Source organism: Alosa pseudoharengus, unplaced genomic scaffold (assembly GCF_046254945.1).
Source record: "Alosa pseudoharengus isolate Yale_2024_CS ecotype anadromous, Long Island Sound unplaced genomic scaffold, YU_APseudo_1.1 YU_APseudo_1.1_scf_18, whole genome shotgun sequence".
NCBI lineage: Eukaryota > Metazoa > Chordata > Actinopteri > Clupeiformes > Clupeidae > Alosa > Alosa pseudoharengus.
The window spans coordinates 12,376,886-12,392,548 of NW_027468650.1; positions in this window are offsets into that span (position 1 = coordinate 12,376,886).

Consider the following 15,663-nt stretch of genomic DNA (forward strand, 5'->3'; position numbering starts at 1 on the left):
ATATTTGTCCATTTCCCGGTTTTGTTCGTGCATTGGTGACCTAAAAAATTAGTAGCCTATATAGTACAACATCTACATGCAATATCTTTACAACAACAACGCCTAATTACGACCTATTAATTTGGACAACTTTATACAGCCCTATAAAGGCTAAAGTTACCTTTAGTTTTGTTCCAATTTACCGTTGTGTATGGCTTTAAACATTGCGTGCACTTTAAAATCAGCCTAAGCATTATTCCAGCTGCGCTAAGGTTTTAAGCACCATCATTTTGCCTACCTTGTTGTAGCCCATCTGAAATAACTCCAAGCTTTGCTATATTCCCTCCATCCTTTCGTTATTTTCAAAAAAAACGTTTTATATCCATGATGGCCTTGAAGTCTTGAGTTAGTGAAAGCTTAAATCAGCTTTTTATGTGCTGTTAACCAGCAATCATAGATAGTACAAGAAAGCAGCAAGTATGGCTACAATTTCTGTAGTTGCTGCATCCATTCATTGTTTTTCTCTCTCCTGCTCAAAATAAAATGAATTAAAAGCAAGAAAAGACTTTTTGGAGTGCGACCATTTGTTATTTTCTCTCCTGCTCAAACAAATGTTGTGTGTGCATTAAGTTTATGTGTTTACAAACTCTACTTTACAGAAAATATTGTAAATAGCCTACTGTCATGCAGTTAATGGGATACTGTGCAGAGTTGAAAGTTAGGTCAACTTGGAAACTGTTTCTCGTTGTTGAGTTGCCTGATGGTAAGGAACCCTTGCTTGGCCGCCTGTGCTGTGCAACGCACACTTCGCTCCTCTCATCTATACAACGTAGTTCCCATTTCTGTAAACCATACATAATTTCAAACAAAAATATTACCACTCGAGGGAAATCAGTGTGGTGTCCATTAAGATGTGAAAAAATAGGCATAAATCTAGTGTACACATATTTATACGAATCACAGATGTGTTGATGACATAAATTAGGAAATATTAGAGGACTTAAGGAGACGTGATGTTGAATTGCATGCCGATGCCATTTAACCCAAATGCCCCAGCGGCAGCACGGGAGAGAAGAGATTAACTGACAGAAGATATGCATTGTCCATATAGAGGTAATGTTAGATTACATTGTACATTACAAAAATATCACCATGCATTCATAACCTCGTGATTCAGTGAGAGTGATCCCAAAACATCGGAAAGTATGTCTTTGTGACAATTCTGTATTACATTTTGTCAAGAGGAAAAATCAATAGCTAACTGTTCCCAACTGAACAGTGATTATAGCGCTGTGAACGCTCCTGGCTGCGCCTGGCAAATACGCCACCATAATAGCAATTAGCTATGGAACAAGCGTGCCTGTTGTTGAAGGGAATGTAAGATGACGCTCTAATTGGTTTATTGCACGTTAAGCCCAAACCACAACCATGATTAATGTAGCTACTTCAGACCAACACATTTTAGATTTGCGTAGGGGCAACAGTCAATTATCCCGCCGGTAAAATAGCATCAGCGCCCAAGATCCGCCCACAAAGTGACTGTGTAACATACAGACTAATGGTGGAAAACAAGTGACGTGTTGACGTGGTCTTACACATTGGTTGCTATAGTGCTGGTATGACATAATCACAATGTATCAATGGCAACTGAAATACAGTATAGACCCTTTCAACAATAAAAACAAAAACAATGCTTGAACGTTCTATTTGGTTCCCAATCTACTTCCTCTGCATTAAGATAACATATGGAATGTTAAAACGGAAGCCTTGTCGGGCCAACTATGACGCTGATAATGGAACTCTCTTGAAAGGGTCTATAAGGTGTGAGTGTGTGAGAAAATGTGTGTGCGCTGTGTGGACCAACTGTAACAACAACACCACATGACACATGAGGTCTTGACTCAGGTTGGCCTGGTTTCCTATCCCACTGATGGGGATTGAGATGAGGGGAAATGAAGCGCACTCAGGGATTTAAGTTGCATGTTCAGGCTGATAAGACTATGGCACTCGTGCTGCTCTATTCCGTGTGCCTGCCCTGGTTACCTATAAATAAGTACGCGTTTTCATGCTTTGTCATACCATGTTTTAGTAGCGTCTTTATGATGTGTGTGTGTGTGTGTGTGTGTGTGTGTGTGTGTGTGTGTGTGTGTGTGTGTGTGTGTGTGTGTGTGTGTGTGTGTGTGTGTGTGTGTTTGCTTGCATGCATGCCTTTGCAGGGTACCGTGGTCTTTGTGACTCATGGCATGGTCCTTACAAGGTTTAAAAAGACACATACACATGCACACTCACACACACACACACACACACACACACACTACATGTGTGAGACACATTGTCATTATGGGCCCCGTGACACGTGTTTGAGGTTAGGGACTGTATGATATTCAGTGGGGGGGGAGGGCCGGTCGCCAGATGATCGGGTTAAAAATGTTCTGCCTGGCCCTCCCCCCTGGTCAAATTTTTTTTTCCAAATTCTCCTAGGCCCTCCCCCCTACGTGAATCAAATAAAACTGGTCGAAAAATTACGTTTACAAGGTTAAAACGGCCAGCAAATGTCATAAGCACACATACACACACACGGGTAGGCTACACACCAGTGTTGCGCGGGTTTGGTCACAAGCGGCCTGCGGTCGCCCGATATTTTAATCAACCCGACCGCAACTCGGACCGCGAATATTAATTAGGACAAAATTATACCCAACCCGCGATCCGACCCGCTTTTTTACAAAATGTGTGCTTTTGGTTATAGCCTGCATGCAGTGTGACAGTAGTCTATTTCTGTAAAACAAACTAATTTATTTGCCAAACTTTATGCAGTAGAACTACACGCAGTAGGCATGCAGGACTTAATTTTTGCGCAGGAGAGAGAATGAGAATAAGAGCGCAAGCACGCACGCAACCACCAAGGATTAGAATACTAGGATAAGATTTGGCCATGGACATTCATCTTTCTTTCGAAAACAGAAATGGGGAGGCAAGGTAGGCAAGAGAGATACATTGCTGGTCAAAACGTTAGCGTAAGAACTGGTTTAAAATGCTGAATGAAGCACAAAGCTTTACTAAAGCACATCCACTGTTTAAATTCACAAACACAACGAACTAAGGTAACTTTTATGCATGCGCCAACCTATACATACCGGTAGATATGGCTGTGTAGTCTGTGCCATAAGATTTATTCCTGCAGGCTGCCCGTTTCGGCTGTCATACTTTTGAATGGCTTCGCAAGAAGTAGGCCTACATAGACCATAACTTGTACTACTGTCATCTTCTTTAAGAACTTTTCCCAATATTTGCCATATCTTATCGCTTTTCCTGAAGGGGTGTCTTTATTATTTTAACTCGCGTCTTCAGCTTCTTTACTATTGACTTTACTGTATTGATGCTTTACTGTATTGATGCTAGCCTTCTCGTGATATTTTAAGTAGGCCTATTTGTAGAAAATATATATTTAATTAATTTTAACTGACCCGCCCGCAAATGACCCGAATATCATTAAAATATTTTGTTTATGACTCATAACCGCGGGTGACCTGCAAGCTTACGAGGGGAGTTGTGGGAGATTTAGGTAGGGTTGCGACTTTTTGGAATCGCCCTCTGTCAAAGAGACGTGAATCATGTTTTGGCCTACAAACCTTTTAAAATATCGAAAACGGATCATTGATCAGGGAAAAAAAATATCATGGATCAGGAAAAAATAATTTTCATCGGCCCTCCCCCCAGGCCAAAACATTTCTCCTGGGCCTTCCCCTAAGGCTTAAAAAATTATCTTAGGCCCTCCCCCCCCTGACGACCAGCCCTTCCCCCCCCCGGTAAATATCGTACAGTCCCTTATAGGTTTCTGTAATGACTCTCTTCCTCTCTCTCACTCTCTCACTTCAACCCCTCCACATTTCTCTCTGTTCCTCTCTCACTCCACATCTCTCTCTTCCTCTCTCTTGCTCTCTGACATGCACACTGACTAACTCATGCCTTCCTCACACATACACATGGAGTGCATCAAATGTAGAGAGACAGAGCAAGAGAGAGAGAGAGAGAGAGAGAGATTATCACATAGCTTGCATTAGCATGCATGGAGGAGCTTAATGGAGAATTTGTGTACTAAGTGAAGAAAGGCAAAGGAGGAAGTGAGTGATTACGTTCAGGTGTTGGATGGATGGATGGACAGACTGATCTCCACATGACAGCAAAGATATGCGGAGAGAGACTAATATATTTTTTACCTTTTAGCCTTTCATTTGACTCGGCCGGCCAGACCTTAGCAATCAAACCCCTTTGAGTTGGGCTTTGCTCCAGGCTTGATTGTATATAACAGGGACAGAGGTGTAGGGAGCGTCTGTGATTTCTCTGAAGAGACCTTCACTGATTGGCCCTTAATGAAGGAGCCCTCCCTACACACACACACATAGATATACCTCCCCATCACGCCCACTCCCCCCGCCACCCCACTCGAATAATTGTTATTCCTCCATCGCCCCGGGCAATGGCGATCAAGGTCACCGACGCCTCTCCGACAGGAAGTTGAGGCTTCCCTGCCGAGGCCCCTTTGACCCGGCACCTTAAGGTAGACTGGAGCCGAGGCCATTGGAGCCTGACTGATTGCAGTGTCTTAATGGACCTGAGAAAGGTCAGGTGCTGGACCACCTTTACTGGGAGAGGCAGGGAGGAGAGAGCCGATTTCAGAGATTCTGACCTGCTTTTTTGAAGGCCTAATTTAACCTGCCGCCTCAATACAGTAAGTCCCCATCTGATCAGGTCCTGGGAGAGAGGGACGAAGAGAGACAGAGAGAGGGAGAGAGAGGGAGAGAGATAATAAAGGAAAGGAAAACAGAGGGATAGAGGGATAAAGAGAGCAAATAAGAGAGATAGAAGGTGATGGCAGAATCAGAATCATTTGCTTTTTTTACAAATCAGTATCAGTCATAGATGCTCTCAATGCATTTAAGTTTAGTTAACCGAGCTAATCACACACACACACACACACACCCATACACACATGCACACACACACACACACAGGCTTTTTTCTCATTACGGTGGATGAAGTGCACAGAGCGCTCAGGGCCTCCGCATGGCAACAACGTGCTAAATGCTAAAATCATAAAATGGGTCAGTTAATGCAGTCTAACTTTGGAGACAGGCACTCAGTCAACCCATCTCGGCTAGCATAGCAACGGTATGCATGGAAGTCTGTGCATGCATGACTGGAGAGGCACAGGACCTTGTCTTCTTGCTTTAGCTTGCAGGCAGGTTAAATTGTGTTGCTTCAGGACCATTGGGAGATGGATAGTGTTCATGTGTTGTTCATATGAGCAGCTGCATGTGCCATTTTCTGGGATTATGCCTTGTGTGTGTGTGTGTTCATTAGTTTACATGTACTGATGTGGGTGTGTGGCTTTTGCGTATGGCTCGTATCTCCCAGCTTTTGGCTGGGCTTTTCTGTAAGTCTTGATCCTCAGTCTTTATTGAATTTGACCGCTCACAGAGGGTTTAGCGGCCTGGCAGAGAGTTTGAGAGGCATTCTGAGTGGCTCCTCTGAAGCTCATGTTTGTTGTATATTGTTCAGTTGTTCATTGTTCAGTTGTTGTTGTTGTTGTTGTGATGGCCGATAGGTATTGTAACCATAGCCTCTTATTTAAGCCCTGGCTCATGAATTTTCATTCATCCTCAACACCCTCTTTCTCTTTTTCTCTTTCTCTTTGTGTGTGTGTGTGTGTGTGTGTGTGCGTGCATGCATGCGTGTGTGTGAATATTACTTTAATGTAGTTCTTGCTTCTTTGGCAGTGTTGGTATGGCCCCAGGCGTATGTGTGTGAGTGAGAATGAGAGAAAGCTGGAAGGAGAGAGAGAGAGATGTATGTCCATATGTATGTGGGGTGGACTTATGTCCACCCCACACTGATGTACCCACCTCTTCTTATGTATTTTCTGTTTTTGTTTTTTGTCCTATGGTCTTATGTTCTTGTATGTTATGTTGTATGTAACAACTGCTTTGGCAACACTGGATGATAACTGGATACATAGCCATCACGTGGAGCTTGTTTGCCCAGTACTGATAGGGACTGACTGTTAATTGAGAGATGATCTTCAATAACAACAACAAAAACAACACACACACACACACACACACACACACACACACACACAAATGCTAGACTCAGGAGAATATACTGACGCATCATGCCTCTATAGATCTACAATATAGTCAGTCATATAAAATGCCCTGAAAGAGTTCAGTTACAATTTGCTCTCTTGATCAACTAGCTGCAAGCCTTTTGTCAGAGAGAGAGAGAGAGAGAGAGAGAGAGAGAGAGAGAGAGAGAGAGAAAGAGAGAGAGAGAGACTGTCGCTCTTCATTACATATTCACCCTTTCTGTCTCTTTCTCCATCCATGTTTCTCCCAGCCTTCACACAAGAGAGGCCAATTTAAGACTGGCATCCTTACATGGGATTGTTAGACTGACTGAAGTGTGTTTAATTGCCAGATCCCAATGTCTGGTTAAAGGCAGGATCTACGGTATGCATGTTTCTCTCTCTGTGTGTGTGTGTGTGTGTGTGTGTGTGTGTGTGTGTGTTTGTATGCATGCGAGTGTGCCTGCGCGTTCAGACGAGGGAGAATCGATCCGCAAAGCATCAATCAGTGTCTTGATAACGGAGTATGTCGAGAGCTTGACTTCCTGTCTGGCACTTCACACGTCATAAAACACACCGACACACACACACACACACACACACACACACACACACACACACACACACACACACACAGACACACGATGACAATAAAACACCTCATGGCAGCCGTGTGAATGCTTGGGACCTCTTAGCACTAGGCTCTCCAGAGGCGTGCTGTTGTCTCTGACCTGCCACAGTTCAATGTTTCTGTTGCGACTGGAGTGTGTCACTGAAACAGTGTCGGAAAAAAGTGGAGAGAACACACAGCCCTTTGTTCAGTGTTTACACACACACACACGGATGTGTGTGTGTGTGTGTGTGTGTGTGTGGGATATTCATGGGTCTGTGTGTGTGTGTGTGTGTGTGTGCGTGCGTGTTATTCATGTATCAGTTTCTGTGTGTGTGTGTGTGTGTCTGTGTGTGTGTGTGTGTGTGTGTGTGTGTGTGTGTGTGTGTTATTCACTGCACAGTGTACAACAAAATAGTCCTACTTTCTATCCGGGATGAATACTGCAGCCTCAGATTCAGGGTATAATACACATGCTTCTCTGCATGGTAATTTTTGTCCAACTAACTGTGATGGCTGACAGTATACTGATTGGAATTTCAGTTGTGGCTCATTCTGCTAGTCAACCGTTTAGAACAAGGAGATACTAATAAAGCTTTCTCACTCAAACCAGGTGAGGCAAAAAATGTATGAAGAATAAAACAATTGATATGACAGCAACAAGAACAGGACATTTAAATACGATGAGAAGGTGATTGTTGACTTGTTTAGTAAATCAATTAAGTCCTTATTGTCATATTCAATTGTCAATATTCAAGATTAAGTATTTTTTTCATCTCTCTCAGAGAAAGAGACTTCAGAAGAGACATGTTTTACACAAAACCTAACACACACATACACACACACACACACACACATTTACAAGCACCAACCCATCCACACAACCACATGCACTCACTCACACACACGCACACACACACGTGGACACGGACACACACACACACACACACACACACACACACACACACATATCCAATCCGTGTGATCCTGTGGAGAGTGTGTTCCAGTATGTAGTTGCAGAGTGCCATCTCCACTAGCCCCAGGCTGAAGTCTTCCTTTTCAAATCCATTCCATTATCCCAGGTGCTCATTGGCTTGTTAATTAGTGGAACAGGAAGAATGGAATGACACAGGTCTGGAATGAACTGGAATAAATGGGCCATAAATGGTCCAGGCATACTCTCTCCTGCCCTTGAAATAGATTATTTTAATTAAGTATTTCATAAAAAAATACTTAAGTAAAAAAAAAAAAAAAAAAAATATCAATAATGCTTCTGTCTTTGCTCACAAATATGGAAGGCGTTCCATTAAGAGACTCAACATTGTCAAGAATCTAAAAAATAATATTTTTCAAGAACAGAAGAGAATATGCCATGGACCATGTAACTGGTCTATTTATTCCACTTTATAAATTCATTCCAGACCTTTGCAATTCCATTCTTCTCTCTTCAGTACTAAGATGAAGATCTACCAGCTGTGCTCTGTACTGTACTGTATATCCAGTAAGACCGCAGACTGCAGTGCTTATGTGTGTGTATCTCCCTGTGTAAACGGTGTGTGGTAGATGAGGAGGAGCAGACCACAGCAGTGTCCAGGCAAGGGTAGTGTCGGAAGGCCGGGTCCAGGGTGGGTGAGCTTAAAGGGAACTGGAGCTGGATGGGACATTAGCCTGAATTCGGGGGTCCAGAGGCAGGCTGGGATGACCACCTGTCCATCTTGTCTTTCAATGTCCTCTTTCCCTCCTTTCCTTTCATCCATCCATCCTTTCTTTTCTTTCTTTTCCCCTTATTATTCTCTTTAAAACCCCCACTCTCTGTCTCTCTGGTTCTTTTTCTCTCTTTTTTTGCCCCTGGCCTCCATATTTCTAGATGTTTGCCTAGACTGCCACCTCCTCCACCCCAACTCCCCCTCCTCACTTCTCCTGTCCTCTCCAACATGCTCCCCCTACCCTCCCCAATTCCCTCTCCTCTCCTTTTGGTCCAATTGATGAGCACTTGGATGGGTTCTCCCTCCATTTTCCCACTGTCTAACTGCCCCTGCCTGCTCTCTCTCTCTCTCTCTCTCTCTCTCTCTCTCTCTCTCTTTCTTTCTCCCTCTCCCTTTCATTCTCTCTACCCCTCTGCCTCTCACTCCATCTCTCTCTCTTTTCATCTTTTCTTCATTATTCATTATGGTTCCCTCCAGTGCCCCAGAGAGTTGGCCAAGCTGAATACAGAGTCAGGATTCGTCGCTGGGCCCCAGTGCACCTGAGAGAGAGAGAGAGAGAAAGAGCAATGGAGAGAGAGAGAAAGAAAGAGAAGAGGGAGTGAGAGAGAGAGAGAGAGAGCAATGGAGAGAGAGAGAAAGAAAGAGAAGAGGGAGTGAGAGAGAGAGAGAGCAATGGAGAGAAAGAAAGAGAGGAGGGAGTGAGAGAGAGAGCGAGGGAAAGGAAGAGTGAGGTTGTAGAGAAGGGGTGAATGGTAAGGTGAATAGGATGGGTTAGAGAGAGAGAAAATGGTGAGGGGTTTTGAAAGCAGAAGAAAATATGGCCAGATATCCGCTTTTCAAATCAGATGGACATAGAGAATAAGGCAGCAAGGAAAAGGAAACGTGGTTCGTGTATGCATATAAGATATTATAAACAGATGGAGAGAGAGAGAGAGAGAGTGGGAGAGAGGGTGGGAGAGAAGGAGAGAGAGTGTGAGTGTGTGTAAGAGAGAGAGAGAGAGATGGGGAAAGAGAGGGAAAGAGAGAGAGAGAGAGAGGCTTGTAAAGAGAACACAAGAAGGTAGGAGGAGGGTGAGAAACAACCAAATGAAACTGTGGAGAGGAAGAACAAGTGGAACATAAATGCAGCTAGACGAAAAGCAAAGAGAACAGAGAGGAGATAAATGGTCAGAGCAGGAGCGAGAGGATGAGAGAGGGAGGGAGAGAGGGAGGGAGAGAGGGAGGGAGAGAGGGAGGAGGGACCGTGCCTGAATGATAGACGTTTTGTGAGCAGCGATCTGGCCAATCACAGCTCTCCTCTTCCCCGAGCCGCAACGGCAACCAGGCAGGATTTACTCACATACTCTCACACACTCACCACACACACACATATGCTCACCCACCACACGCGCACGCTCTCTCTCTCTCTCTCTCTCCCTCACACACACACACACACACACACACACACAGACACGCACGCAAGCAAGGGCGCACATCCACGCACGCTCTCCGCGCGGGCAAGGCAGAGCAAGCAAGCACTCTCCGAGAGAGAGCTGCTGGGAGTAGCTGAGAGTAGCGGGAAAGAGAGGGATAGAGTGAGAGAGAAAGAGAGAGAGATGATGATGTGTGAGCCACAGAGCGTCTGGACACACTCTCCGTTGAGGGTGCATACTTCGCGAAGGACACACACCGGAACACACAGCAGGTGCAGTATCATGAGGGATTTATACTTCTTCTTCTACCCTTCTCTTTTTTTTTCTTGCTTTTTCTTCTTCCTCCCCCTCTTCTTCCTCCACGGCCACAACACTGCTCTCTCTGTTACTGGCTCTGCTGAGGGCTTCCTTGCTAAGGAAGGATTCTTGGATCCCGCTCGTGAGTGTGTGAGTTTGTGTGTGTGTGTGTGTGAGAGAGAGAGTGTGTGGGAGAGGAGAGGAGAAGAGAGTGAGTGTCAGATAGTGTCAAGAAAAGAGAAAAAAGGCTGCGGAGTGAATCGGAAAAAAGTGTGTCGGGATGAAAGAGAGAAACGATTGCAGAGATACGAGGGTGGAAGAAAAAGTGCTTGAGGCAGGAGGGAGGAGGACAGGGAGAGAGGGACTGGACGGAGGTGCGGATGGAAAGAAGGAGAGGAAGACGGAGAGAAAGAGAGGGACTTAGGTAGAAGGAGGAGGAGGAAAAGCAGGAGAGATTAATTAGGGGAACTTGCACACTGGCTCCTGCTGGTGCCGAGGAGAGACCTGGCCACTGGGAGAATCAGTCCTCGCTGTGGAAGGGACTTACGGTCAGACCACGGGAGTGTATGCGTGCTGTGTGTGTGTGTGTGTGTGTGTGTGTCCATGTGTATGTATTTATGTGCCTATGAGGGTGTGTGCGTGTATGTGTGTGCGCGTGTGTTTGTGCATGTGTATGTATGTGTGTGTGTGTGTGTGTGTGTGTGTGTGTGTGTGTGTGTACGTGTGAGGCATGGCTTTCTGTGATACAGCGGCTGCTGTGTGTGCTCGTGCAGCCCCTGCCGCGATACGGATGGATGCGGTGCGATAGCGGCGCCGGCACACCGCTGCCTACTCCTCTGATCCGGAGCGTGACAGAGACAGAGTCCGAGTGGGCATCGTCCCTCTCTCTCTCTCCCCCCCCCACCCCTTCCCCTCTCTCTCTCCCTCCGTCTCCCGCGCGCCAAACTCTCCGCTCTCCTGGAGAGTGCTCGGGCGGTCCTGACAGGGCAGGGACCACAGCCGCAGAACCCGAAGCTGAATCAGAGAGAGTGGGCAGCTAGAGGCAGTAGAGGCAGTAGAGATGGAGCTCCGGCATGAGTCTATGGAGAGTAAAAGCCCGTGTTTTGTCACTGCTCAAATCATCTTATCTTTTCATCAGTCAGAGTTGGCCGTGTGGCAGTGTGATTCTTTTTCCCTCCCTCTTTCTTGTCTTCCCCTGTCTCTCTTTCTTTCTCCATTTATTCCTCTCTATCCCTCATTCTTCATCTTTTACCCTCTCTCTCTCTCTCTCTCTCGGCTATTTGCCTGCCTCTTGCTTAATTCAGTTAAATATAGTTAGAAGCCCAAGGACAGGGAGTGTTGACAGGATGGTCTGGGTGGAGAGCCTCAGTTTTGCGTTGTTTCATGGCTGTGTGTATGTGTGCGCGTGCTGTCTGTGTGTAAACATTCTACAGCTGCTTGGTATTTTGTTTTTAAAGATCAAAATGTTGCATAGCTGTTTATGCTGTGTATGTGTGTGATTCTGTGTGTGTGTGTGTGTGCATGTGAGTGTGTGTGTGTGTGTGTGTGTGTGTGTGTGTGTGTGTGTGTGTGTGTGTGAGTGTCTTTCTGAGAGAGAGGCTGGAGGCTGAATCTCTCCAAGGGGAGAAAAGGAGAGAAGAGGGTGTTTTAGCCTGTCATCGCCCAGGAAGAAGGGGGGGGGGGCAATTGTTGTTCATCATCATCCTTTGTGTCAAAAGTGATTCAACTGCAGTCAATTCAATTCAATTATTCAAACTGGGGGAGTCGTAGCTTTTTTTTTTTTTTCTTTTTGGGTGGTGTCCGCCGAGCCAATCTGTCCCACACACTCGCACGAGCGAATAGAGCGCTCGTAGCGGTTCTAAATCCACACCTGTTCGGGACCCGGAGTGTGTCTGTTTATCACGCAGCAGCACTGGTGCAGTTCCGCTCTGTATGCAGGGGGGGGAGGGAGCAGCAGGCTCAGTGCCTGGATGGGGAAGAGGGAGAGAGAGGTGGTCTGGTTGTCTGTCTGTCTGTCTGTCTGTCTGTCTGTCTGTGTGTACTGCTGTACTGGAGTGGTGGAGAAGTCTGTTGGCTCGGCTCGTCTCAGGCACATGGTGGAGGAGAAGAGGAGTGAGGAGGGGCATGGTGGAGGAGAAGAGGAGTGAGGAGGCGCATGGTGGTGGGGTAGAGGAGTGAGGAGGGGCTTGGTGGTGGGGTAGAGGAGTGAGGAGGGGCATGGTGGTGGGGTAGAGGAGTGAGGAGGGGCATGGTGGTGGGGTAGAGGAGTGAGGAGGGGCTTGGTGGTGGGGTAGAGGAGTGAGGAGGGGCATGGTGGTGGGGTAGAGGAGTGAGGAGGGGCATGGTGGAGGAGAAGAGGAGTGAGGAGGCGCATGGTGGTGGGGTAGAGGAGTGAGGAGGCGCATGGTGGTGGGGTAGAGGAGTGAGGAGGGGCATGGTGGTGGGGTAGAGGAGTGAGGAGGGGCATGGTGGTGGGGTAGAGGAGTGAGGAGGCGCATGGTGGTGGGGTAGAGGAGTGAGGAGGCGCATGGTGGTGGGGTAGAGGAGTGAGGAGGGGCGGCCTCGGAGTCGGAGGACAGCTGAGAGAACAATCACGGCCCAAGGGGGAGTGCATGTCAGTGTGAGTGTGTTATGTGCTTGTGTGTGTGTGTGTGTGTGTGTGTGTTTGTGTGTGTGTGTGTGTGTGTGTGTGTGTGTGTGTGTGTGTGTGGCACACACACACACACACACACACACACACACACACACACACACACACACACACACACACACACACACACACACACACATACAAATATGCACATACATACAGCCTCAGCCTCAGTCAGCCATAGTAATCTTAACACTCTTGACAGACCCTTGACACACACACACACACAGGCAACATCTGTCACTCACCACCCTCAATGAACACTCTAATCAGTGGAAATCCAATCAATCCACACACACACACACACACACACACACACACACACACACACACACACACACAAACTCAAACGCACACTCAAACGCACACACAAACACACCTCTCAGCCATTATTGTTTGCCTGGCTGATTCACCCAAAGCCAGTGGACGTGGTCTTAACCAGTGAGGCGGTATAAAGCTGCCCCCCCCCCCCTCACACACACACACACACACCCCCCCTACACACCCTCTTGGGTAGAGTGAGGCCGCAGGCCCCCAGTTTGAGCAGGCATTCTCCACCAGCAATCAGGGGACCCACTGATCCTCACACCTCTGGCTTCTAATGACGTCTAATAAAGAAACAAACACGCCGCTCCCAACACTCCCAAACAACAGCATCGATCTTTTGATCATCACGTCATTCTGACAGCTCCTCTTCAATACCAATCACAGCCTTTTAGCACTCAATTCTAAATTGGTTTTTTTTCTTCTTCTTTCTTTCTTTGGCCCAAGAGAGAAAAACCTTTGGTTTTGTGTTCCAAAAGCGTTTGGTTTTGTGTTTCATGTAAGCTGGGCTTCCTCCTTCACTTCCTCCTCTTCCTCCTCCTCTTCCTCCTCCATCTCCTCAGCGTTCGCCCTAAGATGGAGATGGAGGTTTACCTCTGATGCCTCTCCTCATTAGCTCTGTACAGCTGAGGGTTGAGGGAGCACATGACGTTCTAAGGCGGGCGGCACAAGCCCTTTGTACTGCTGGACCTCTATGAGCGGCATGCTGTGCTTCAAGCCCTCACTCTGAGATTAATGAGATGACAAGGCAGCCAGACACGTTTATTTTGGAGGCGCTGGGATATCACACACTTACTATAATTTCAGAAGCGTTGGCATGTAATTAAAACGAAAAGAAGCAAAGCAGTAATAATGCTGACGGAACGTGCCAAAAGAGGTTTCAGTTACATTTCTCTCTTTCTTTCTTTCTCTCACCCTCTCCATCCCTCCTTCCCTCTCTCTCCTCTCCATCCCTCACTCTCTCCCCTCCATGCCCCCCCCCCCTCTTTCTCTGCTCATGGTCCTCCTACTCTCCCTCTGTTTAGGCTTGATTAACATTAATTAATGAATTTGTGTTGCCATAGTACCCACAGTTGCTCTCGGAGAACAATGTTCCCCTCCATGTAGGGGAACAAGAAGTCAAATAAGACAATTTCCTGGCCATTTTAAAACAAAATGAGGAGAGCGTTTTATTTTCCACCCTTTAGAGAGAGAAAAATAAGTGATTTGGACTCACTTGCAAACTGAGCATCTGGGGACCTCAAGGACACATCCGTGGACCTGAAGGCTTTGCATTCATTTGAAATCGTTGAGCCAACACCCACTCCTACACACAAACACACACACACACACATACACACACACACACATTCACAACCCATTCAGCAGTCTGGGACACAAAATTCCTTATTTATACCATTTTTCACCATTTTGCAGAACCCAATGAATGACCAATGGTAAAGACCTCAAGGTAACACTTATGGTAACCATAAATTAATTATCATTCATTCATTCAATTCATTCATGATTAATGTATTACTTCATTCCTTAATATCTCAGAGTTTACATGAATTCAGTCTGTCATTTGTGACCTCATACATGAAAAACACATCCACTAAAGCATTAAAGGGATAATCCGGTGTTAAATAGGTTTTTCAGATATGTTAAAGTTGCAGTTGTTAAGTATGACCATAAGCTAGTCATGGACGAGGGATGACCTTATCCAGACCCGAAGCATTCCGAACTTGGCCAGTTTTTACCGATTCTTCCATATCGCTATTAGCGATGGCAACAGGGCATCTCTCATGCTGCACATAAATCGCTTATTGTAACCCATCTAAAAAGCTAATACAAGCTCCACACTTCATCGACAGTGTAATTAAGGTCTTAACATTTAAACAATATTGTATGCGTGCTGAAATTTTATGTAGAAAACAGTTTAAACAGGCATTACCTGGAGTAAGTTTTCCACTTGTTTTCCGGGCGACGCCATTTTGAATATAAGACTCGATAAGTCTATCAACGTCACCCCCCCCTTTTCGAATGCTCACACTCACAGTCCTCCTCAACAACACGACATTCGCGTTCGTCGATAGACTTATTGATGTTTGCAGGTGTTGCTACTACCATTTACCACTGCCAGTATTCTACTGACTTGAGATTTTAGGTGGGCATGGCCAGGCTACTACTCCTCTACACTAAACCATTCATATGACCTTTATGAGGACTTAAACAAGCACCTTTAAGTATAATCAGAGGCACCTCATAACATTGACTGCCATCAGCACAGCTGTTTATGTGGCCTTAAGAGGTTATGTTAGCTGTGCCCGGCTTGCGTCTGTTGCTTGATTGACAGCTAACAGGAAGGGATGCTTCCACTGTGGCCACTGCAACTGCTGATACGCCTGCTAATTGGTACAGGACGCAACATTACACACACACACACACACATACACACACACACACACACACGTCACCTCCACAATCTGCTGTTTTCTAGCTGTGCCTTGCATACAAAGCACCTCTACTGCTGTTTCATTAAAGAAAACTCAAATTGTTTGGATGTGTGTGTTTGTGTG